At 32.6% G+C, this 26,639-nt stretch overlaps 1 long non-coding RNA gene across 8 annotated transcripts in view; it reads right to left on the reverse strand.

Annotated features, from left to right (window-relative positions):
• Positions 1-2,457: 2,457 nt before the first annotated feature.
• The window catches only part of LOC122272587 (uncharacterized), a 40,092-nt gene continuing 15,910 nt past the window's right edge, over positions 2,458-26,639 (reverse strand). For 4 of the 8 annotated variants that reach the window (XR_015436008.1, XR_015436005.1, XR_015436012.1 and 1 more), the window contains 2 exons: positions 5,857-6,028; positions 2,458-2,604 (listed from right to left, as the gene is read on the reverse strand). This is a non-coding gene — a long non-coding RNA (uncharacterized LOC122272587). Of the gene's footprint in view, positions 2,605-5,856; positions 6,029-20,183; positions 21,679-26,639 lie in introns of those variants that run through there. The other 4 variants (XR_015436010.1, XR_015436006.1, XR_015436011.1 and 1 more) reach the window with 2 other exon arrangements.

A 26,639-nucleotide genomic window follows, 5' to 3' on the forward strand; every position in this document is an offset into this window, starting at 1 on the left:
AAGAAATCCCTAAGAAAGAAAGAAATTTGAATTAGTTTTATGCTGGAAATGTACTGTCTTCTCACGAACTGTCGTTGTAGTTCATTTACGTCGCACTGTACAATGGGCTATTGGCGACGGTCTGGGAAACATCCCTGAGGATAATCCGAAAGCATGCCATCACAATTTTGATCCTCTGCTGCGGGGATGGCACCCCCGCTTCGGTAGCCCAACGACCTGCATGCAAAGTCGAGCACTTTACGGTAGAATAGTTTAACGAGGACCCATACCGCACACTCACAGTCCCTACACAGACTGATCCAAGTGGTCACCCACCCGCACACTGACAGCAGTCAGTGATGCTTGACTTCGGTGACTTGCTGGGAACCGTGTCTCTCACAAATTGTCAGAGATCATATCTATAGTAGATTAGTTTTTTTTGTTTTGTTGAGGGGATGAAGGAGAGGTTGCTTCAATTTAAGTGCTTGCTTGTTGATCTTTAGAGAATCATTACAAGTATTTTTCTTAGTCCGTCAGTCCTTGGGATCTGCCTAAGTAGTCAGTTGGAAGCGTCCATTAAAATAAACGAAACGAACTACACATCTGTTACCGCAAGCCACGCGTTGCAATAAGCACACGTGTTAGTTTATGTAGCATATGTGTTACGATTAATGTGAACAGTTGGTTATTATTATAACTAACCGTTCAATATTAATAACAACCAAATAAACCGGTTAAAGTGAATAATTTAAGCGAATTCATCCCATTAACCGGTTTTTATTAATAAAAACTAATGAAGTTAGGTCAATGTCATTCTTTCGCGTTTTTATTGGGGATATTTCCGTGTCGTGATCTGCCAGGCCAACAACAATCTCCAAATTGATTTTAAAGTGGAATTTTTTTTAAACAGAAAAGAAAAAACAAGCTTGTAGATGTTTCCCCGGGGGTTGCCACGAGTTATTCCCGTCAAGTTGGTCCCTTCCTGTGATTTTTTTTTTCAGTTTCTCGCGGGCTGCTGCCCAGAAGATAGCAAGATTTGGCGATTATTCAACCGCAGATCACGATACGGAAATCTCTCCGTTCTATTTTTCCCTTTGATCAAAAGAAGCGGTTATTATTAATATTGACCGGTTAGTATTAATAATAACCGTATCTACCACTTTAGCCTTAACATATGTAATATACAAAGAGGCACACCCCTCTGTCCCAATGCCATATAAACCGTATAATAACATTGTTATTACTTATTATTATTAATAACCGGTTAAAGGGAATAATTTGCAATTTTTCTCACTTTGACCATAAAAAAAGCGGTTATTATTAAAATAGACCTTTTAGTATTAATAATTACCTGATTTATTACTTTAATTGTAACATATGTACAATAAATTATTAGAATTAACGGAGTAAATGTTCATGAAAATGTAGAAGTACATCAATGTTTTTTATTCATTTATTTTTGCCATTATTCCCATTAACTACTCCCATTTACAGGTTGATTTCAAATATTATTTATAAGAAATAAAAAATTCATGCAATAAAGCGGAAAAAAATCGAAAATAAACGCTTTATCAATATGAACTTTTGTTTCTAAATACTATAGTTTGAATTTTTAGGCAAGTAGAATGCTATTTTAATTTCAGGACAGATGAAATGAGCAAGCTCAGATAGCAAAACTATCTGAAAAGCACTTCCGAGTGTCCACTATCGACAACGAGTATTAAACGTAGCTAACGTATATAACAAAAAATTATTTATTTTAATTCAAAGTGAAATATTGTTTGCGTCGCATAATTAGTTTAGCAAAAAGTATTAGATCTGATTTTCTAATGAAATTCTGATGTTTTAATTTTTTATGAATGCGAATAAACTATGTGTTTGTTTTTTATTTCATAACCGTCGTCAAACAGCAGTCCCAGTTTTGCGTTTAAGACTACTAATGATCAACTCCGTAGCCTTGTAATTTTGAACCCAACCCAGAAAACAAGGGCAATCCTGGATCAGTACCACCAGAGGTATGATTTGTTAGCGGAACATGAAGGACTTTGTGACTTGACTGATTTAACGTGCACGAGTCACCATTTACAACACGGGGAGTCACGGCGAGACGACCAGTGGAGATTGAAACCACGACCTCTTGAACAAGGGTCCAGTGCCCTACCAACCACGCTATCTCGGCCTTATGTCTTTGTCTACATTTCTGATCAGTTTTGATGTATTTAAATTATAAATTTGTGCTTTTTCTAACGAATATCAGTATATATCAACAAAAATTTGCCGCTCAATTAATCCGCACCTTTGAGGAGTGGACAGCAGTTTCTGGAATTAACAAGTGGAGCCTGTAATAAAATGTCATGTCCTTATAATGTCACGAAAACTTCAAATCACATGCTTATTAACATCTTTTTTAGCCATAAAATTAAAATCTTCGGCAAATATAAAAAAATTTAAATGTTAGGCAAATAAGAAAAAGTGGACTAACAAAATTAATAAATTTTTATTAAACTATGTGGATTACGTTGATAATAAAAATGAACAGAATGTCTTCTTCACAACTAACATCTTCTTAACTTTGTTCTTGTAATTTCTTCTTTTTTGAGTATGAAAGGTATTTTACTCACATACCTATTAATTAAAAAAAAAATCAAATAATATATTTTCAAAATTTGATTGTTTAAAACAACGCAACTATTTTGTTAAACTTTTGAAAATTTCAATTCAGGAACACTATCTCGCATCAAAAGTTTTTTTAAAGTAACGCCACATTCATTTCATTAAAATAACATTAACATAATATTTAAAAATAATAATAATAATTTTATTATTATTGCGAACAACGGTTCTCCATTTTTTCCGTCTGCGGAACCCTAAATGATTGACTTTCCTTCCATTCTATTTCAAGTAAGCCAAGCCCGACAAGTATCAATTCTCTCAAGTGGCACATTCTGAATTCTTTCACAAAGATTTCAATTATGTCACTATATATTTACACAGAGACTTAACACAAAGACTGGCATGGAGCTATGTAGAACATAAACAACCTAATTATGCTTCGAAGTTGCCAGGCTTACAAAACAAAAATATATCACGGTTACAAAAAAATACATAAACAAATAATAAATCTAAGTAAAAAGAAGTAGACAAGAAAGAATTATATTTCAACGAATTCGATACCAGTCTGTATCTAATTAACTTATCGTTAATTAACATTCTAACTTACGTGAAAAAATTTAGCTCAACTTTGACACGCCATTTTGTTTATTGACGATCACTTGGCGCTGACGTCATATGTTTGATCTTCTTCTTCTTCTCGAAGTGCAAGTACCCAATTGTAAACGTATTGACCGAAGAAAGACTACCAAAAATTTTGAAACTATTTGAGGTGCGGAATTAAAAAAATTTTTTTCATCGTTTTAAACTTTTCAGCACAGCAGATTTTGAGTGAAAATTTTAAATAGGTAGCAACTGTGATTTTTAAGTAAAGAAATATATTTAAGCTCTATCCTGTTTAAAAATATTGGTTTCTAAAAAAACGATGCACGTTTAGAAGCAAAAAGTTTTAAATTTTTAGTGATTTGAAGTCTTTTTCGCCAGTACAGTACTTTTTTGCGGTACAGTGTTGCCAGACTGGCAACACTGTACCGCAAGGGGTTAACGATAAAGGCATTTCAAATAGTTTAATTTCACAGGCTTCTTGTCTGGTTCTGAATTTGTATTTATTGCAGGCATAAACTAAAATTGAATAAAATAAGTTGAATTATGATTTTCATTGAAATGAATAAGAACTGTTGCAAACATTTGAAATGAGGTCGTCGAACTACCGAAGCGGGGGTGCCGTCCCCTCTGCAGAGGGTCAAAATTGTGATGGCATTTCTTCGGATCATCCTCAGGGATGTTTCCCCAACCGCCGCCAATAGCCCATTGTGCAGCTCTAGTGCGACGTAAATGAACTACAACAACATTTAAAATGGCTATCAGAGAAACACATTTCCCTATAGTTGAATTTTATAATTTCCTTTGTGTTAAAAAGTTTGATGGAAAATTCTAGTGTAATTATCATTATTTTTTAAAATCTGTTGTCTTTTTTACTGCCATTTTCCTTGAATAATTAAATACGATTAACCGAAATAAAAAATTAAAAATAAAATAATAGTTTGATATAAATATAATTACAGACTTCAAATTTGTTACTGATTTTGAAAAATACTTAACTCTCGGATCCGGTGATGAAACTATGCAACACTGGGGTTCCGCGGAACACCTTTTGGAAGCCGCTAAATTAGAACCTTGTTGTCCCTGGAATTTCGTTCCCATTTTACTACTGATGTCATAATTGATGAATTTAAGATTAAAAAATATTTAAAAAAAAATACTTCTCTAATTATTGTTTAGACCTTTATTGTAATACGTATTCATTTGAAATTCTTTTCATATTATTCAGTACTGTGATTTTGGGCAAATTTAAATGATGCGTGAAAATTCAGTACTAGCAAATCGATTTACTACAGAGATGTTAATCCCATGAAGGTAATTATCCCTACAATTCTACTTATTATTTTAGTAATTAACTCGTTTGATTTTCAACAAAACACAAGTAATTTCGCAAAATTAAATATCTAGCGCCACGTAAATCCAATAAAGTACATGAAATACTTAAAAAAAAAATAATAATAATAAAAAGTAACGGCTGTGACGGCGTTTTTTCTTTTATGTTATAAAAATAAAAAAGTAATAAATGGTTGAACTCACGTGCGTCTGACTGATAAAAAAAATACCATTATTAGAGGGTTATTCCATTTTGTATCCATCGGAAATTTATTTATTTATTCATACATGTTTCACTATTTACGATAAAGTCTGAAAATTTAAATACTGCCTGAACTTCAGCGTATGCCAAATCTGTACCATACTTTAAAATTCATTTTATTTTATAACCGTCGTTTTAGGTTTACGACTACCAATGCTCAACTCCGCAGCCTTGTAATTTGGAAACCCAATCTTGAAGACAAGGGAACTCCTGGAACAAGCATTGGGACAAACTAGCCTTCGTGGAGGAATTTTTGATGGAACTAACCCACATTTGCGTTACATCGAGAGGAAAACCTTCCACGGTTAGCCTGGAGGCAGGGCTTCTTTCCTTCAAGCCCTGAGCATGTACCTAGGTTATACGAAACCCTTAACCATATAGCCCAGGACTTGGCCACTAGTCCAGTTCCACTCCAGCCAAGGAACGGGTCCAGTCAGCGGTATTAATTTTGATATGTACAAGATAATATTTGAAGTACATAAATAGTTACAGTGTATAAATACAGTGATATAGAAGGCTGCAAGGAGACTCCAAACCATGATCCATCTACCATTGATAACGTCAGCACTGTGATCGGTTTGAGCCGGGTGTAGAATTCGTATCGACTGACCATCGTTGGGATTCGAATCCAGTTCACCTCATTGGGAGGCGAGCGCTCTATCCACCTGAGTCATTTAAACTTCATAGCCATATACCTGATTATAACGGTGATTCTAGTGTTTCATAACTTATGATTAGTATTCAGTATTTTCGCCAAATAAAATATCTAAGAATGCAAATGCCCATTAAATAACGAAATTCCTATTTCTTTTAAGTAATCTTTTAAAATGTTATGTTTCATATTTATTAGATCTTTTTTTACTTTACTTACATTACACTATTAAGGTCAAATAAAGATTTTGAGTTCCTATGTATCATGAATTATTTGGAGTAGACAGATACGGTTTCAACCAAAAGCTTCTGTTTAAGCATCTGATCTCCATGAAGGATTTTACATCTTTTTTATTATTATTTGAATTAAAAAAAAAGGAATTTTCTACATTTCATTTAAATCGTATTGAAATTCTTACTTTTTATTTACAATGGTTTCTCATCAGGGTTTCCTTGAGGCTTTTCAGGTTTATTAGGATCTTGACCAGGAACCGGAGGATCTTTTCTTTCAGGGGATTTTTCAGGTTTCTTTGGATCTTGACCAGGATCTGGATTGTCATCAAAGTGATCAGACATCTCAAAGATCGAAAACTAAGAATTAAATAATCAAATATATTAAATTCAACTCAACTGACAGAAAATAAAAATTCGTTTTAAAATTGATTTCTTGCTTGTTAAACCAATGAATTTTAAGTGAGGGAATTTCTAAAACTTTTTTTCCAAGGGTGAACTCGATTAAAAACTGATGTTATTTCCGTTAACGGTTAAATATTGTTTTGTAGTTATCCAAATTGGCTCTTATCAAATGTTCACGTCCCGCAGTGGACTGATCGTTAAGACACGGTTCCCAGCAGATCACCGAAGACAAGCATCACTGGCTACGGTCAGTGTGCGGGCAGGTGACCACTTGGATCAGTCTGCGTAGGGAGCGAGGGTGTGCGGTATTGGTCCTCGTTAAACTGTGCTACCGTAAAGTACTCGACTTCGCGCGCAGGTCATCGGGCTACCGAAGCGGGTGTGCCATAGGATCAAAATTGTGATGGCATGTCTTCGGATCATCCTTCCGGATGTTTCCCAGACCGTCGCCAATAGCCCATTGTGCAGCTCTAGTGCGACGTAAATTAACAACAACATCAAATGTTCACAGCTTATAGAGATGCCCAATCTTGAAGCTAAACAAACTTTTATTAATCATTCAATTAGTGGTTGCTAATACCAACCAATGGTTGAAACTATTTTGCTTTAAAATAAAACTTCTGATTACACATATGATCTAAAATCATCCAGCTTTACACAAGGACAAAGAAGACTATTTAGTCGTATCCACATTCTCACATCGAGAGCCACGTTATCATGCCAAGGAATTAAGTCCGTCGATTCTAAGCATTTTCTGTAAATTTATATTTTTTACGATCCTCTCTTTTTATTGTTTTTTTTTTACCCATTTTCAAAATGGGTCTAGGTTTCGATTTGATAGCTTCCACACACTTTTCAATTGTGTTCAAGAGTAATAGTAAACAGAGCGCAAGCGTCGCTTTGGCGACCGCTGCTGTTTTTCTTTTCAGGCTTTTTGATTAGACTATATTTGAGGGTGCCCCTTGATTCTCGCCAAGTTGGACGATATTGTTTTATTCATGGGAACGTCAATATTTTTATTTTGGTAACCCAATCGCGATTCTGATTGGTTTAGATTTTAGCGTTATTTTTTTATTGTTCAACGGTATATGTAATTTCAGAGTCTACGCAGTGTTGCCAGATTGGGCTACAAGTAGCGGATTGGGCTACTTTTAAAAGTCCCCGCTACTGAAAATCGAATTTGGGCTACCCGCTACTTTTTGGGCTACTTATTATTTTTCGAACGCTACAAATCTTAAAAATGCGCTACTTTTTTTTTCTTAAAGAAATATTTTTCTGAAATTTTTTTCCCTTCCCATTATTAAATGATTCCGAAAAGTCTGCAGTTTCTTTTTTAAAATTGAATCTTATTTTTATTGAAAACGCATCAGTTGTGAATTCATGATTTGTTTTGCTGATCGGAGTCTTTCCATATCTATATTTCAAATCGCTGACTCGTGAAATCGAAAAGATATATGGGTGATTCTTTGGAAACATGACAATTCGGATTCTTCAAATTTAAAGTCTTCAAAAGAATTATTATTTTTTTTTATACGTTTATTTAGTTACATTTACTAATATCTTACAGACAGCCGTGTTGTTTACTGACATTTGCACAAGAAAAAAATAAAATAGAAATTCACCAAATTCTGAATGCCAGGAAAATGAAATATTAGCTTAGAAGTTAAGAAAACAGTCATTTTAAGCTAATTAATAGTAAGTATTAATAGTAAGTAACTCGTAACTAAGTATTAATAGTAAGTAACTCAACTTAAGAAACTCAAAAAAGACAAAGTTGAGAAGTTAATTTTGCCTTTTTTATGTAAATAAATTCCAAAAATTTTTATTGTGAACAATTTTAATAAATTAGTTAAATATAATGAAAGTGAGAGAGTAACGCACACAATGAGTTACTTTTAAATTTTACTACATTTTAATTTGCAAAGAAACAGTTAAAACAAAGAAAACAGAAAAACTTTGTAAAATTTCATTAATCTTGAAGATTTCAGGGAAGCAAAATGCCTGGAAGATATTGGGTAAGAAGCAGACAATTTTGAATTTGAGATATTCTAAGAAATTTTAGTACAGTCTTTTTTCCCGGACTACTTAAAGTAATTAACAGTCTGTTTGTCAGCACGAATAATAAAGTTAACTTTAATATCTTTATGAAAGAATCCTACAATTAAAATGATAATCTTAGGAATTTGTTAATTAATTTTATAAAAATTTACATTAAAATTAATTTTAAAATAATTTACATCGGAAATTTTTTTATAATATTATTTAAATTTAAAATATTTCAAACCATTTTATTTTACCACTTTATTACATTCCTTAATTTATACACCCAAGCAACGTTTAAAGACTATGACAGAATTAAATTGTACAGTGATGTTCTTAGTTTATCCTTTATATTTTTAACTATCTGTGTTTTGAAAAAAAAATAACCTAAAGCCTTTGAGTTAGATGGACCATGAATTGTTTAAATTGATTACTTTATCCACTGTGGAAAGAATCAAAAATGTTTTTGTTGTTATGACCAGAATAAAATTGTGTACAATAATCAATCATTAAATAAATAAATATCTTTAATTACATACGAGCATATTACAATGTTTCATAAACTGGGTATTAGGTTAATATTTCCTTTCCCTCTCTTTACATTATAGAGTTTAAAAATTTATCTTATAACTGTGTTAATGTTCTGGAATTTATAAGCCAGGAAAATGACAGCCAAGATAATGACAATTTTGTCATTTTACAGCATTTAACATTACTTTAATTTAAGGTTTTGGCCTTAGACGTTTTTTTCCGCAGAAAACATCAGGATATCTTTAAACAACTAAGGTAAATGTTATTAATGATTTCAAGAGGACATGAAAATGGCAACATAAAAACCTTCTCACCTTGTAAAATTTTTTGAAATACGTTTTGACTCAGAAAGTTGGTTCTTTATTCCTGCAATTAGACAGGTTCTGATAGGATGGTATTCTAATTAATCTCCTAACCTAAGATGTTGATTGCTGGCGATACCTATTTCAGTTATAAATTACTAAAAAAAGTGCCAGGAAAATGACTGATTTTCATATGAAAGACACATTATTGACAGAAAAAATTATTTTCAACAAAGTTTTTTGGAAATAATACCCTTTGTATGAATTCTTTAAATTCTTACAACGGTTGAGATAAAAAAAAAATTTATATTGAAAAATGTATGGGAAGGTTTGAAGCTAGTTATTATTGGAAATATTGTTTAAGACATACCAGGAAAATTATATTTTGATATTCAATTAAATGTTTTAACTATACAAAACTGTCAATGCTAGTGCAAAGTCATTTTAAAATGCTAACAGCAATGCTATTTATTATTTTTTTAAAGTAATTTTGAACTAATCCAGAAGAGAAGGAAATTCCTGGATCGAGTATTGGGAGAAAGTTGCCTTCGTGAAGGACTTTTGCTGGGGCTAACCCGCATTTGCGTTACATGGAGAGAAAGACCACGAGAACCTCCCAAGGTTATCCTGCCGGCAAGGGGACTCTAACCCATGATCCGTCTACCACTGAGGATATTTCACGTCAGCACTTATTGGAAGGTGAACGCTCTATCCCCTGAGTCACTGCGGCTCCCGATGTTTTTATATCCGTCGTTGAACAGCCGACCCAATTTTTACGTTTTCGACAACTAATGTTCAACTCCGCAGCCTTGTCATTTTGAACCCAATTGAGAACACAAGGAAACTCCTGGATCAGTACCCCCAGAGGTATGATATGTCAGGGGAACATGGAGGACTTTGTGTCTCGACAGATTTAACATGCATCAGTCACCATTTACTACACGGAGAGTCTTCGGCCAGCGGGGATCGAAGTCACGATCTCTTGGACATGACCTACCAACCAGGCTATCCCGTCCTCCCGATGTTTCGTTGAAATTTTCCAATGTTTTATTAAAATTTCATTATGTTTTAACCGTCATTTCTGTTTGCACGGTGTTCCTCGCAAACAGGAATGGCGCAAAACAAAAAAAATCGCCAAGGAGGCACCCTCAAATATATTTGCACCGGCCTCTTTAATGTATTTACATAATGATAATTAAAAGTAATTTTATATTCTTTTTATTATTAACTTATAATTACTGTGATTTCAATATAACTATGAATGCTGAAGAAGGAAAAGTATTTTGCGACGTCTTGAAACACGTACAGAGGCAGGATATGAAAATCAATCTGACAAATGTTGCGGCTTTTAATGGAGTCAATCCAAAAAGACAGAAAAATATTTGACCAATAGGTAACCAGAGATCGTAACAAGGCGATCACAACTTTTATTGTTCTGTTTCTTTGTTGTTCTTGTTTTTTTTTCTTCTTTTTTAAATAAGCTAAGGAATGCAAATCTGTCCGTCACAACACACATAATTTATTTTCTATTTGAGAATTTTGAAAAAATTTTTTCGCTTAGTTTTGGTTACGAATTCATGAATTGGTTTTATATCCATCGCTGAACAGCCGATCCAAATCTTCGACTACCATTGTTCAACTCCGTAGTCTTGTAATTTTGAACCCAATCCAGAAAACAACGAAGTTCCTGAATCAACTATTGGAGAAATTAAATTCGCGCTTTGGAGGTAGTTTTCGATGGAACTAACCCTAATTTGCGTTATACGGTGCAAAAACATATCATGGTTAGCCTGATGGGAAGGGGACTCTGATCCATCAGCAGTCTAATTTTGAAGATATTTTAAGTCAGCACAGTGGCTGGTGTTCTCTATTAATTGAAGGCATATAGAGTAAAGGCCATTTACCTTAATAAAAAAAATCTTAATTGTAAAGAACAATCGGAAAGGGTCATCAACGCTTGCAGCGACAAATTGGTCCGCTTACACAACTGACCACTTCCTACGATTTCACATGGTCATTCACGTACTCGAATCCAACGCTACGCGGGTCTATGCTTGATTGTGAAATCATATTATATATAAACTCATGTTTGTGAAAATTGCAACACCATGAAGGACTTATGCGAGTGAGCTGAAATTTTCAGGAAATGCAAAGTAGAGCATAATATGCAAATGATTAGAATTTCAGGCCCGTAGCGCATGCGTATGCTGAGCAGCACCCTCTGAGCGGCGGATGGATCCGAATAAATAGACGGCTGTAGCGAGGCGTGTATGGTTATGGGTGGTTATCTGCTAGTGGTAAACGTTAGCTCAGACGTTACTTATGCCTCTCTGACGAATGAGAGCGTGATTTCAACAACTTACGGAGTTTGAAAGGGGGAGAATCATAGGCCTTCGTGAAGCTGGATTGTCTTGTCGTGCAGTAGCCGCTCGTGTGCAGCGTAACAGCAGCACAGTGATGCGTGTTTGGAAGCAGTGGATGGACGAGTCATGTCACGTCAGCTCGCGATGATAGACACCTGGTTCGCATGGCGCTGACAGACCATACGGTTCCCTCTAGACAACTGGCAGCACAGTGGTCAATAGCTACAGGTGTTTCATTGTGTGCTTCATCAATTCGTAGACATCAACAGCAGCATGGACTGCGCGCAAGGACTCCTTCATACAGGATCACTATCACGCTAAACCATAGCCGCCTGCGGCTACAATGGGCCAATCAGTATAGGGACTGGCGAGCTGTTTGGCAGCGTGTCGCGTTTTCTGACGAATCCCGCTTTAATTTGTGGTACCATGAGGGTCTCATCGGTGTCAGACGCTATGCCGGTGAACGCCACCTTCCGGAGTGCATTATCGAACGCCACAGTAGATGAACACCTGGAGTTATGGTCTGGGGTGCCATAGCATATCATGGACGATCTCAATTGCTACGAATTGTGGGTAATCTGAACAACAACCGGTACAACAGTGAAGTTTTACAGCCCCAAGCTGCTCCCTTCCTTCAACCTTGCCAGGCGCTGTATTTCAACAAAACAATGCCCACCCTCATATTGCTAGGACTGTTCAAACCTTCCTTGCATTGCGGCAGGTACAGCTTCTTCCTTGGGCTGCGTATTCCCCAGATATGTCACCGATTGAACATGTGTGTCATTTCGTTGGTCAGTGCCTCGCTCGTGATCCTCGTCCTGCTGCTTCTACAGACGAACTTAGGGTACGCATACAAACTATATGGAATGCTCTTCCTCAGACATACATTCAAAATTTGCTTGACTCCATGCCACGTCGTGTAGCGGTGCGTGGTGGCGTTATTGCGGTGCGTGGTGGCTACACAAAATACTGATTTCGATATCTTGTTACTGTTTGTTTACTTTGAAAGTTTAATCATTTATTTGTACCACTACCACTCAACTGTGTAGTAAATTTCATTCAATTATGACGATTCCTTCATGGTGTTGCAATTTTCACAAACATGAGTTTATTAATGGATGCGAATAAGATTAAAAAACTTTTGAATAGGTAGTGGAAATAAATATTTATTTGACATATATTTTTCGAAACTATTTTATTCTAATTACTTTTCCCGTTATTCTTTTTCGCATCTTTTATTGTAAATAAATTACTTTCTTTATGAATACACCTCTGTAACAAATCCTTCTCTGTACTGCCATTTGTTCATCATTCGGAATAAAGTGAAAATACTGTTGAATTAGAAGTTCATCAATAGAGATTAAAAATAATTAAATAAAGATGAGAATGAGATATTAAAAAGACCGCATCGACCAGGGAATATATCCCGTAACATAGAAATAGTAGCAATTATCATATAATAAGTATAATTTATACTTCGTTCACACTTACTAATGAAACGAAATATTTATAGCACGTTATTAACATCACTTTAATTAAAATTCTAACTTATGAGGAGAAACTTAATTCGACTTTAACCCGCCATTTTGCTTATAAACGATCAGCTGGCGCTGACGTCATAGGTCAAATGTGGGCATCTGTGATCTTCTTCTTTAAGAACAATTACCCGATTATAGTCTTGAAAATTGGACAACCACGCACCAGATTTATCTTCTGGGATTTATATTTTCCAAATCGTGGTTACCCCCATATTTTTTTACAGTCAAAAAAAGCGAACCGTTCGAAAAATATAATGCAGCGAATCTTGCAATTTTAAATCAATCCGGGAGACAATGGAAATCCTGGATGAAATCTTGTGAGAAATTTGCCTTCGTGGAGTACATTTTTGATGGAACCAACCCGCATTTACGTTACGAAAAGAGGAAAACCACAAAAACCTCCCACGGTTAGCCTGAAGGCAAGGGGACACTAACCCAAGATCCGTCTTCCACCGACAGTGTTGCCAGATTAGGGGTTTCCCCCCTAAATTTAGGGGGATTTTTTATCTTCAGTGGGTATTTTAGGGGAATTTGTTTTTAGGGGTTTGTTTTAGGGTTATTTGTGAGTTTTACTAGTTTCATTTTGGTGACGTTTTAATATCAAATTTAATAACTGAATGTGTGAGATAGTAATATGAAAATCAATATGTTAAATCAAAACAAAAAGATTAAGATTTAATTTTAGAACTTATTCTTGTTGAATGTAAATGTAGTAAGTAATTACTTAGCTCGAATCTCGACATAAGTTTACTTAGTGTTCGACTTAAGTTTACTTAGCTCGACTCTTGTTTTAGCTTTATTAAGTATTCCGTTTTCAAATGCAGAGATGTTTCTCCATATTAATTATTATTAATAACAAATTAATAAATAAAATGTCTATAACTACAGCTGATGCGCGCGTTCCATATGAACTTTCTAATGGTTGTCAAAATTTTGTACCTACTTCTTCTACGTTAAAAATGTTTAACAGCGAAAACATGTACAAATCAGAAAGTATTGATGAAAATATTTTGGATATTTTATCTGAAATTTAAGCATAATGTTAGAATTAAAATATTAAAAAGACTATATCGTTGATAATAAAATATTTATGAAAAAATGCACGAGTCAAAAAGCATTGAAAAAATATCTTAAATATTTTAGTAGAAATTGAAATGTAAAAAAGATTAATTTGTTGATAATAAAATATTAAAAAGTATTAAAGCAATGTTTTTTACACATTATTTAACTTTTGTACTATTTTTTAAATACTTATACATTAAGTTAAAAATTTTGGGGTTTTTTTAAAAATTTGTAGGAGATTTTACAACGCCATCTGGGGGTAAACGTTTATCGGCACCTGGCAACACTGTCCACCGAGGATATTTAGCGTCCGCACTGTGGTCGTCGCGGAATTCGTATCGCATGCCACCGCTGGGATTCGAACCAGGGTCATTTCAATTTTAGGGTAGCACTCTATCCCCTGGGCCACCACGGCTTCCACTTAATAGTTAACATATTTGTAGTTAGATTCTCAAACCATTAATATTGTATTTTAGTGCGTTACAGCATTTACTGGGCTTCTTTTTTTATTTCACGCACTGTATGTATACTGCACAATCTTTGTAAAAAAAATATTTTATGGATCGCAAACTAACATTTAAGTGAGGGGGGGGAAAAAAACGAAGTTATCAAAATTTTTCAAACCATAAAAGAAGTCAGTAATCGTAAATGCAAAATTTAGATAATCAAAACCAGTTTGCTTGTTGGAAAAAATTAAATGGTGGCGAAAATCATTTCGAGTTTTATCAGTTAAATTAATTAGGTCCAAGTATCTTATTGGAACCTATGCTTAGATGCTTCTCGATATTGATTTGTCTGATTTAGGTAACGAGTGCTTGTTTTCCTTTCTCACTTACTTACATATTAAGTTGAAACTATAAATACATAGATTCTAATATTGACAACTTATATGAGGATAATATTAATAATATATAAAGGGCGGTAATAACGAATATATACATTTTGGCATTAAATATAACTAAAAGTGTATGCACTTAAAAATGCATTGGCTAGTTTTTTTTTATTAGTTAGCGTTTTAATAAGTTATAATTAATAGTAAAATTAGTGCTAGATTTATAATTTTTTTCGATACAATTAATAGAAATGGTTCTAAACAGTAATATTTTAATTACGGCGTCATAAAGAAAATTAAAGAGCCTAAACTTCGAAAAAAATTTTTTTTAATTTTTTTAAGAGCCCAATAGGCTAGTTAAACCACTGGATATATTCCCTAGACAAATTTACTTTTTAATGCCCTAATCATTTTTTTTTTCTTTAAATTCTCTATTGATGAAACTTTTAATTCAACAGTTTTTAATTCACTTTATTCCGAACGATGTTTCTTAATACGATTCACAGATGGCAGCACATTTGTTACAGGGAAGAAAACATTTCTTACAATAAAAGATGCGAATGACAACAAGAAAAATAATTAGAATAACGTAGTTTCGAAAATTATTTTGGAAATAAATATGTATTTTTTCTTTTCCTAATTTAAAAAAAAATTCTAATTCTTCCATTAAAATTTATAATAAAAGCTGTGAAAGTAGCTCATTGTACTAGACTTTGCTCATAGAACTATTATGCGTATAATGATTTTACAAATCACAAGAACTTTTTTTACATAAATCTGAAAAATTAATGTTATTTTATGCGAACATATTTATTTAACAATCAGTAAAAACAGTCACTTTGATAATGTAACAAATAAAACTAAGTTATAAATAAAGTAGTTACTTAAAGTCATAAGCAGTACAGGTACAGAATTTTGCATTTGACTTCATTAAAATTTACACTTTTAAAAAAATAATTATAAGAATAATAATAATTATAAAATAATAAAAAGAATATTTCAGAAACAAAAGAATATTTCTTATTGAAAAAAGGGTTTTATTCTATAAATTGATATATATAACAATTTTTAATAAAAAATAGTATGTGTATGTAAATATATAATAGATTAAATATTAGTCTAAAGTATTCACAATGAATATTTCTTTAGTCTAATGAAAGCAAGAAAACATTATTTTAAATAATATTTAAAAACAGTAAATAGTCAAAAATATTATCTAAATAGCAAAAGCTCATTTCGCAATTTTATTCATGCTAATGTAAATAGCTACACTTAAAAAGAAAATGTTAGGTAAATTGTATGATAGGACAAATTTTAGCCACGCCCTTAGAACCAATTGTCGTGGAATGTCTGATTCCAAGGGAGTGTTCATACTGAACACCAAACTTGCCCCAGTTTTACTTTCGAGACGGGAATCTTCATTTCATTCTCTGTAGTGCCCTGCAGTCTTCAGAAACTCTACCGATCCTGAAAGTTCTCAGTTCGGTACAAAATGACCGAAATTAGTTTTTTGTTACTACGTGCTATACGGTGACACGACTTAATGCTCAGAAAAGCGATCAAAAGTTCGAACCCCTTAATGTTCATTTTACTTTTTCTGTATTTCGCCATAACTTTGGCCATATTGGGTATTTTCTTAATGAATTTACAGATTTTTGCACAAAATTATAAAATCCGTTAACGCAATCCCAGTAAAAAAAATTTTTTTGCTAATTTTGCTTTTATTTAATATTAAAAAAAATATATATATTTTTTTTTGAATTGTAAGGTATATAACTTTTGACGTCACTCTATGTAATTTCAACCGGTAAAATGTTACATGAATTACATTAAAATGTTATATTTGGTCAAAATCTACTTTCATTTGCTTATGCCTTTAAGAGCTGTATGAACTTTAACCCCTTCCTTCTCACTCCCATGAAAATTACGGGGTGAGGTTTCGTCCTCTATTTCTCGCTCCCGTGATATTTACGCGCTGGAGTGTTCAGTAGTAACGAGCCAATAAGAATAAAACTAATTCATTTCTTTTGACCGGAAAAAATTTTATTTCTCCTTTTACAGACCAGATGGCGGTACCAGTATATTTTTTAAGGTAATTGTAGATAGTTAGAGAAGAGATGAAAACAATTAGAGATGTAGGAAGGAAACTCGGTACTATTGTCCAGATTGTGACGTTGGCCTCTCTATCTCATGCTTTGAAATTTATCACACAAAAAAATTACTAATCCTTATTTATATTATGCGTAAGTTTAATAAAATTCTTTTTCAATGTTTAAAACATATATTTTCTAAACTTCCCTTGCCTGCTGGAAAACCAACATTAAGTCATAGTAATCCTGAATGTTGGCTTTTCCTAAAAATTTTATTTTTTAAAATTTCAAGCTAAAAACAAATCAAAAATGAATATATATATTGTTCATACACATATTTTTATATAATTTTCTGGGATAAAAAAAAATGGGCACTTTTATGACCGTTTTCTGGAAAATTAACCGATTGTTAAGGGGTTAAAACGGGAATTTGTAAATTATCATATTTTAAGAGAGCTTTTACGGTTAACTAAGATAACTACAAGGTACCATACATCAGATTTTAAATTAGTTAAAATAAATAACCTTTCAATTTGTGAACAGGTTCTAACTGCTACAAAAAAGATTAAACGAAACGAAGAACGGTTATACGAGGCGAACAATAGATACTACAAATATTCAATTCAGAAGCAAGCTTTCGAACTTTTAAAAATCTCTCTTACAAGCACTTCTCGATCCATGATTGGTTCACCTAATTTAAAATTTACTACCAGTAGAAACTACACAATTTGAGCTGTGAACATTTCTTTAAAAATCCATTTTGTTTTGAGCTGTGTATAATTTCTGCATCATGCATTTTGACATGAACGTCCTTGGAAATGGGGAGGGGGGTGTATGTCTGCCTAAATAATTAGAAATCTTTAAATGATATCCCCTCAATATTTCGGACAAATAAAGTTTTAGTTAAATATTATTGATTTTAACTGTTTAATGTTCAAGAGCTAAAAATAATATTTTTTCCGGTAATTAGGACATTTAAGGCAGTTTTTCGAATGCTCCGTTGAATAATGCAAGGCTTTTTTTGCGAATAACATGCTTTTTTCACAGCTATAGCGAGTTCGCAGCAGTTACTCATAAACTGTTAGGTCAGATTTAGACTATCTAAAGTCAGCGCTCTTATTCTGAAAATGGTACCAAACGTCAATAGGGTGAAAAGTCACAGTTATGTGAAAATTAAAAGCGTTTGCGGTCTAATTTTTTAATATTTAAAAACTTAACAATTATTAGGACTGGGCTATGTTAAGATTTCAGCATCGTGATGCATCGCCACATCACGATGTTACGCTTTCACATTTGGTTTTGCTTTCTTGCACTTGTTGAGCATTTGATTGATTTCTTGTAATCAGGGTTCGTTGATTTAAATCAGCTTGATTTAAATCACGATTTAAATCATGATTTAAATCAAATGATTTTTTTTAAAAAAAATCATTGATTTAAATCAACTAATTTTTTTATTTATATGCATTGATTTTAAAAGTTAAAAAACAGTGTTTTAAATTTTTGATACTTTTATTATTTTCTTTTCTTAGTATTAAAATTCAATTTAAATAAATTGCTGCATTAATTAATTTTTGTTTACGAAATTACTTTCTTTCTTGGTGTGTGTTAAATTTCAACACATTTGAAATTACATTTTTAGAAATCTTTTGATTCTTGAGATTGAAAGTACAGATTAAAGTAAACATTTAATGCTGTCTTAATATAGACTTGCATAGCTGTAGAAAGTAATTAATAAACATGAATTTTTTTCAAAAAATAATACAAATAATGTTAATTAAAATTCTACCTTTTGAATGAGAAAGCGTAAATTAAAATCTACATCATATTTTATTGGTGGAAAATGTATATTTTTTAAGCTTGAGGTTATATTAAAAAGAAATTACCCTAATATGCAGAAAACAGAAAAAGAAAAGGGCTGATGAAAACAGATGTTTTTTTTCCTAATATAGTGTCATTCTTCCCTTTCAAAGTATATTTGATGCAGTAGGGTTATTAACTGGTATTTTTTTCTCATAATATGTTTACAGTATCTTTGACATTATCTGATTTTCTATAAAGAAATTGTGAAAAAAAATTCCAATGAGTACATAGATTTTCTATTTTTTTTTTTTAGATTAACTTATCTATTTTGATATAGAATTAAAAATGAATATTTTAATATAAAAATATATAGATTAAATATTTATTTATTTTTTGATGAATGACTGACTAAATTTATAAACACAGTCTGCTACATTTATTTTGTCATTCTGAAAATCAAGAGAAAAAAAAAAGAAATCACAATTTTAAATTAAAGTTATGGTTTGCTTGCTGAAACTTTGTTTTAATAGTTAAAGTACAGGGGTCTGTCTAAGCCAAATTTACTACCGTTTAACGGTAGCTTTATAAATTCAACTTAAGGAAAAATGATAGAATAATCAAACAAACTACTTTTTCTTAAAATTTTATTTTTGTGTCTCGTAAGAAACGATAAATGCATATTTTTACTATATTTGTGCTGATTTTTTAATATAATTTTTAATTCTCACAAAATAGGTACCTCTCAGAAAAACCCAGACAGACCCCTGAAGTATTCTTTAAATTCTCTATTTCATCTAGTCTTTAAATTTTAATCATGCATTTGTTTCAAAATGGTTGCTATGCATTCAAAGCCATGTATTATAATGAAAAATTATTTTAGTTCGAGCTTCTAAAATAATATTAAAACTATATTGTAACAATAAGTTAATTTGATTAAACATTTATAATTTTTTTAAATCATAAATTAAAGTTCTTACTGTGTATCTGAATAAAAATCAAAAAAATCTGATTTAAATCAAAAAAATCCGATTTAAATCAAAAAAATCTGATTTTTTTTAAAAAAATCAAAAAAATCACGAACCCTGCTTGTAATAAACTCAATCTTTAATTATCTAATCACATAATGAATCGAAACTGTTTATAAATTTGTCTAAATACTGAAAATAAATCATATTAGTAGCAGCATTTAAACTGGGCCTTCTCATACCCAATATTTTCTACAAAATGTAATCTTTATTGTAATTATCATTTGTCAAGTAATTTTTCGACTGAAAAAATAAAGGAAAAAGACAGATGAAAGTGTATATAAGATATAAAGTACTATATAAGAATATAGCGTGCATGCCTTATGAATATGTTAAAAGCAATATAATTGTAACCAGATATTGAAAGTTAATTTTATTAAATAACCATTATTTTATAATGATTACCTATGTACCTTGTTATTTTACATACATTATTGTCAAATAACGATAACTTAAAATAACTTTTTGTAAATATACTGTACAAAAATCACTGTTTATGATTACTTCTGAGACAGAAAAAAACTAAGTATGGTTATATTTCTTTTATTTGGCATAAAATTTTAATTTACACTGTATGTATAATAAAAAAAATTATGTTGTACACAATAACAGTACAAAATAACAAATTATAATAAAACATTATAAGAAAATCACCCACAAAGTTGCTATATGTAGTTAGAAAAAAATTATTTTAATGATAAAAGCATCAAATAAAAAGAGAGGTTAAACTGCAAATATTACAAAAAAATAATTTCAAAGAAAGAAATTTTAATTGTTATATAATATAGAACATTATATATTATAGAACATGACTCTTCTATAGCTTTAGCTTCTTTATTATTAAGCATTAGGTGCTTTTTATCTGAATAAGTTTGAAGCAGCTTGCATAGTGGCAATTGGTCATCCAAAAATCTACAAAGCTTCATAATGCTCCACCACCTAGTTATGCACGCGCTGGGCAAAGAAACAACTTTCATTTGAAGAAACTCTTATTGCTTCTTTAAAATCCCTTATCCCAGCTATGCGCTATTGAGCTTTCTTAGTCTTGCCACAGCTTATTTAACACTGGCATTTTCAAGGCTTCATTGATTCCTATATTCATTGTATGAGTAAAATATGGCCTATGACGCACGTTGAACAATTTTATAGCTTTAGGTATGTTGGCCCCATTATCTGTAGTACAACAGCTAAGTTCTGGCACTAAAATTTTCCATTCAGATAATATCCCTGTTAAGGTCTCTGCAATATTTACAGAAGTAAGGTCATCTTGAAAAACAATGCAGGAGAGGCAAAAAGATTTTAAATTCCATTGAAGATCAATGATATGTGCAGCAATATAAGGGGCATAGGCAACTGATGTTCAACTATCAGTTATTATGGCTATATCTTTTACCTCTATGAGTAATAATTCTTTTTTTTTTTCCCTATCAACTGTTTCATTACATAGTTTTGGGATTGCTGTTTGAGCAAAAAATTTCGGCTAGAAATATTATACCGTGGATTCAAGTTTTTAATCATATTTATGAATGACTGAGATTGAACAATGTTATATGGTTGCAAGCTGCCAACAATGCATTGTGCTACAGATTCAGTGCACTCTTTTGCAGAATTTCGATCAAGTGGTTGAAAATAAAGTATCGTTTTATGCTTCTTATTGAGAGGCAAATCCCCAATGTGACCAGATTTTGAGGTCATTTTCAGTCAGAAATAACGGGTACTAGACCATCACATTCCTCTTCAGCAATTGTTGCAACTTGCATGTATTTATTACCAGGAGAAGTTTGTGAAAAAATCATTGGATGGTTAACCTTTAGGCGATCAGTTAAATTTGTTGAACTCCCACCAAAAGAGGGAAGCTTTGCACAAAATACAAATAGCAATGTCAAATGACACTAAATGGCCTTTTTTAGTAGATAGTTGACTGAAATATTTCCAAACGGGACTTATAGTTTTTTTTTTTTTTGAACAAATCATTCAGACTTTGGGCAGTCTAAAGCACGGTGAGTAGGATCCATCTTTCAGCTGCAAAAATTTGAATATTTATTCAAATTTTAAGTAGAAAAACTAGGGGTTATAACAACAAAAAAAAAAAAAAAAAAAGATAAGCTATGATCAAACTTAATTGCAAAAAGATATTTCCTTTTAAATTTAGAAGCATGAAGTGTGTTTTAACTTATCAATAAAAAAGAAAAACAAGTATTGAAACATTAAATTCATAAAAAAAAGTTAAAGTAAAAATGTCCTGCGCCAAATGATGATCCTGAGGCAAATGAAATGTTCAAGCAGTTGAGGCAAAATGAAATATTAAAAAAATGTAAACATTTTGCTTCTTATTTATTTGATGCTACTGTAAGGTAAAACTAAAACAGAAATTTTAAATATTTTTCTAAATTTCTAGCAGCAGCACGTGATGTGTACATCATTTGCTGGAGTGTAAAAACACTCCGCACAGAGCCACAAGGAATAACAAATAAAATAAAAAAATTTAAAAACATTAAAACATTCGAAATATAAAAACACTTAGAACAAAGAAACATTAAATAGAAATCAGTTAGCAGTGCCTGCAACTGTTCCCTGGCATTTCAGTATCTGTCACGGGGCAGACCCCCAGATGATCAGCATTCATTGAGGAGTCCTCCCCGCACAAGACACAGTTAGGATCGAGAAAGATCGTCTATGGAGGTGAGCATCAAGGCAGTCGTGTCCAGTTGCCTTGCTGCTATAGTTAGTAATACATAATTTCAAATATACAAACATTAGATTTTTAGAATTTAAACTTTGTGTGCTGGAAAAAAGGAGAGAAGAAGATTGCTAAGAGAGGGATATTCAAATAAAATTTAGATGGTAAACAGCCCTGTTGTCATCTGTAAAACGGTAGGTTGTGATTTTAACCTATGGACTGCCTGTTTATACACTGGTTATCATAAATTAAGGAAAATTCACAAAAATCGCGATAACTCAAGAAATTACACATGGAATTTTATGAAACTTACCCACAATATACAACACATAGTAAGGTATTAAACAACATAAAAAGAAATTATCAGACATTAATAGTAGTATAGAAATTAGCACATGTATAAAATAAACAAATTGGAAGTATCGGTTTGCAATAGAAAAAGTACCTTTAATATGGAATATGATTGCCTCTAGAAGCAATACAGCACAAACAGCGATGTGTGATGCTTTCAATTATGCGGTCTATCAGTTCAATAGGAAGTGAGAGCCATTGCTCTTGTAAAGCAGTTGCAAGCGTGGCAAGGGTCTGAGGGGGCGGATTGATGGCAGATACACGCCTCCCTAGAGCATCCCAAACGTGCTCGATAGGATTCAAGTCCGGGGATCGAGCTGGCCACTCCATGCGAGTAATTGTTTCCTGTTGAAGATAATCATCAACAATGCGAGCTCTGTGTGGTCTTGCATTATCGTCCTGTAACAGGAAGCAATCACCAATTGCCCCGGCATATGGGCGCACATAAGCATCAAGGATGTTGTCTCGATAAACCTGAGCATTCACGGTTCCCCTTGGAAAGACATGGAGGTATGTGCGCCCTCCTAAGGATATGCCTCCCCAAACACAGACACTGCCTCTTCCGTATGCATCTCTTTCACGGATGTTTGATGGATGATAACGGGTCCCAGGTTCTCTCCATATCAAATAACGTCTACTGTCACTTTCTAGACTAAACCTGGACTCATCCGTAAAGAGAACAGGCCTCCATTGATCTGACGTCCAGTGGACATGTTGTCGGGCCCACTGCAAACGGTCTCTCCTATGGCGTGATGTGAGCGGCACGCAAATGGCTGGTCGTCTCGCATACAGACCACCTTCGTGGAGCCTTCTGCGCACAGTTGACGTTGACACCAACCTTCCGGTGGCTGCAGCAAGAGAGGATCTAAGATGTGTCGGAGTAGCGGTTCTATTCCTGCGTGCACTTAATGTCAAATATCGGTCATCGGCACTGGTCGTAACAGTTGGCCGTCCTTGACTGAACCTCCTAGATGCCGAATCTGTGGTTTGAAATTGCCTCCAAAGTCTATGAACCACAGATGGACTCACATTTAGCCATCTGGCCACTTCTGATTGACTCTGCCCTGCCTCTAGTCTCCCGATGGCTCTCCATCGTAGTTCTTCAGGCAAATGATGCCTAGAGGTCATTATTACGAATTGGCTATCTCAGATTTTCAATGTCGCAATCACAGTAAAATTTGTGTGCTTTCTCTCAAACTTGGACTTTTATGCTCCAGGCAGATGACGTAAGCCGAGTGCAGCGCCACTAATTTGCATATTGCAATTTTACTCAGCTACTCTTAGTGGACAACATATGCAAATTTTGCACGGTTTGGCTTACTTTTGAAAGAGTTATCGCTATTTTTGTGATTTTTCCTTAATTTATGATAACCAGTGAGGTCGCCCAGAAGTCATTGCGTCTCTTTAGTCTCCACCAACTTGAGAACAAATTTTCTATGATGGGAAGGAAGCCAAATTCTAATCTGCATTTGCTTTGTCATAGTTGGAGTAGAGAATGCACCCCCCTGTGATAACTCTAAGGGCTATATTTTGGGTGATTTCTATACTCCACTGCCACTTTGAGTTCTGTACTACCTCAGAAGCAATTATCAGGAGTTCACTGCCAAATAATGTTTGTACATTTATATCTCGCTAAGTTATATGTACTAAGTTATTTTAAAAAATAAAAAAGGATAACAAGATTCTTAACCACTTTCCGGATTATCCAGAGTTAAATTAGGTACATTGCAAATACATATATTATCCCGAGTCAACTCGGGCATAGCAGAATGTTTTGTTTTATTCTGCCGGAAGCAAAACAAAAAATAATAATAATTTGCTGTGATTGGAAGTTTGTCAATTGTTGCTGTTTGTGTGGCTGCAGACGTGTTTTGTACAATTGTATTTACGATGGTTGATGAATTAAAGTAGGAAAAAAAATGGCGTTCATGAGCGAAAGTAAGGCAGATGCTTTTTCAGATTATGAAGATGTGAACATGTACGAAGACTAATACAGTAGGGAACCGATTATCCGGAACGGTCGGGACCATCGCTATTCCGGATAACTGATTTTTCCGGTTTTCTGAATCGCTACAAAAAGCCGTTTTTTTATTGTTAAACCCAACTAAAAGAAAAAAAATATTTGGAAATAATCTTCAAAAGAAGAAAAAACGCTGAAGTAATACACTAATGATTATTTCCAAATGATGGTAAGGTAAACATCGTTAAAAAAAGAAAGAAAAATCGTAAAATCTTATGAGGGAAAAAAAAATTTTTTTTTTTTTAAATGGCGAGAAAATTTATCGAATTTCGTTCCGGTTTTTTGGTTTTCCGGTTTTCTGATTTCCGGATAACGGGTTCTGTACCGTATTTAACTTTTTTCATGTGCCCGAGATAATTTGGAATAGTAAACGGATGGTAAATTAAATATTTTTTACACTTGAAAAATTGAAATTTCAACTTAGAACAAGTGTAATATGTTTTGTTTGATTTCCTGGTATTTATTAATAAAATTGAAAAAATAAGTCGATTTTTGCATTTTTTTTTTCCAAAAAAAATTGGTAAGGAAAGCAGCTAATTGAATTTTGAACTCTCCTTGGCTGAAAAAAGTTGCAATAGTAATTCAAGTTAAAGTCGCTAATAGAAACCCTAAAACAGGGGAAATACTTATAATACTTGAGAAATTATTTTACGATATATAAAAAAAAAGTTAAAAATAATTACTTTAACCTATTTTTTGTTAAAATAATAACATGGTTTTGTAAAATACATCTTTGGGCGTGCATCAAAATACTTTGTTGACCGATAACATTACGCAGAAACTATGTCAGACAAGTAAACTCAATAATGCGTTAATTGCTACTTCTAAAAATCTTTCACTTAGTAAAGTATAACTTATATTTTGCTGGTGTTTGTTATGGATATTATCAAGTAACTGTAGTATTTAAAGTTTATTCACTCATTATTAACATGCAGAGAAAATTAAAAAAAAATGGTTAAATTAACTTTGTTGGCATCATGAATGTTCAAGTTTTTTCCCTTTGGTTGGAAAAAAAATTTTTTTTAAAGTTATTTACAGAATTATAAATTTGCTGTAAAACTTTGATAGTGAATTAAATTTAATTGTTGCAAGAGCAAGAAGTTTAGATCTGTTATCAGGGTTGTCACACAAAAAAATGAACAAAATAGTTGCTTTTAGTAGCCTAAAGCATGAAAATAGTTGCCTAAATAAGAATTTTTTTTTTCAATATGACTAAAATTTTATTAAATAACCCAATTGTCATATACCATGATCCATTTAGTCAAGTTATGTGGCAAATATGATAATTTTTATATAGACGTTTTTAAATTAAAAATTTAAAAACGTCTTTATTAGAAATTTTTAAATTAAAAAATTTTTAAATTTTTAAATTAAAAAATTTTTAAATTTTTAAATAGAAATTTTTAAATTAAAAAAAATTAGTATATTTGCAGAAAATAAAATACTTTTACATTAAAAAAAAACACTTTTTTTCTAAATATTTCCCTTTATCTCAATAATTGATTTAGCACATATATATATAAAATGATGCAGTTGGACCGAGCAGGAAAACAGACACAGGATTTTAATGAAAGCAATATTATTTTATTTGATCATTCTCAAATGGATGACGAGAGAAAAGTGAAGTTAACTCCATCGATGAACAGTCTGTCTGGCGTAGAAAATATTGCAAAAAATTCAAAAATTTCTCTATTTAGGGAAAAGAGGGAAATCTTAGAAATTACTATTGGTTTATGAAATAGGTTGAGTGATTCCTACGAAGATTAAAGAGAAAAATGTCTTTACTTAAATTTATTTTCCGACCTAACTCTCAATCTGAGGGAGGGTCAGGGCGTACATTATTGACTTGGAATCTGTCAATGGCACTTTTGTCAGCAACAATCGCATTGGAAAAAGATGTCATAAAGTTTGGCTACAGCTCCCGGGAATATT

Source organism: Parasteatoda tepidariorum, chromosome 8, assembly GCF_982258835.1.
Source record: "Parasteatoda tepidariorum strain Cologne lab strain chromosome 8, Ptep-v5.0, whole genome shotgun sequence".
Taxonomy (NCBI): Eukaryota; Metazoa; Arthropoda; class Arachnida; order Araneae; family Theridiidae; genus Parasteatoda; species Parasteatoda tepidariorum.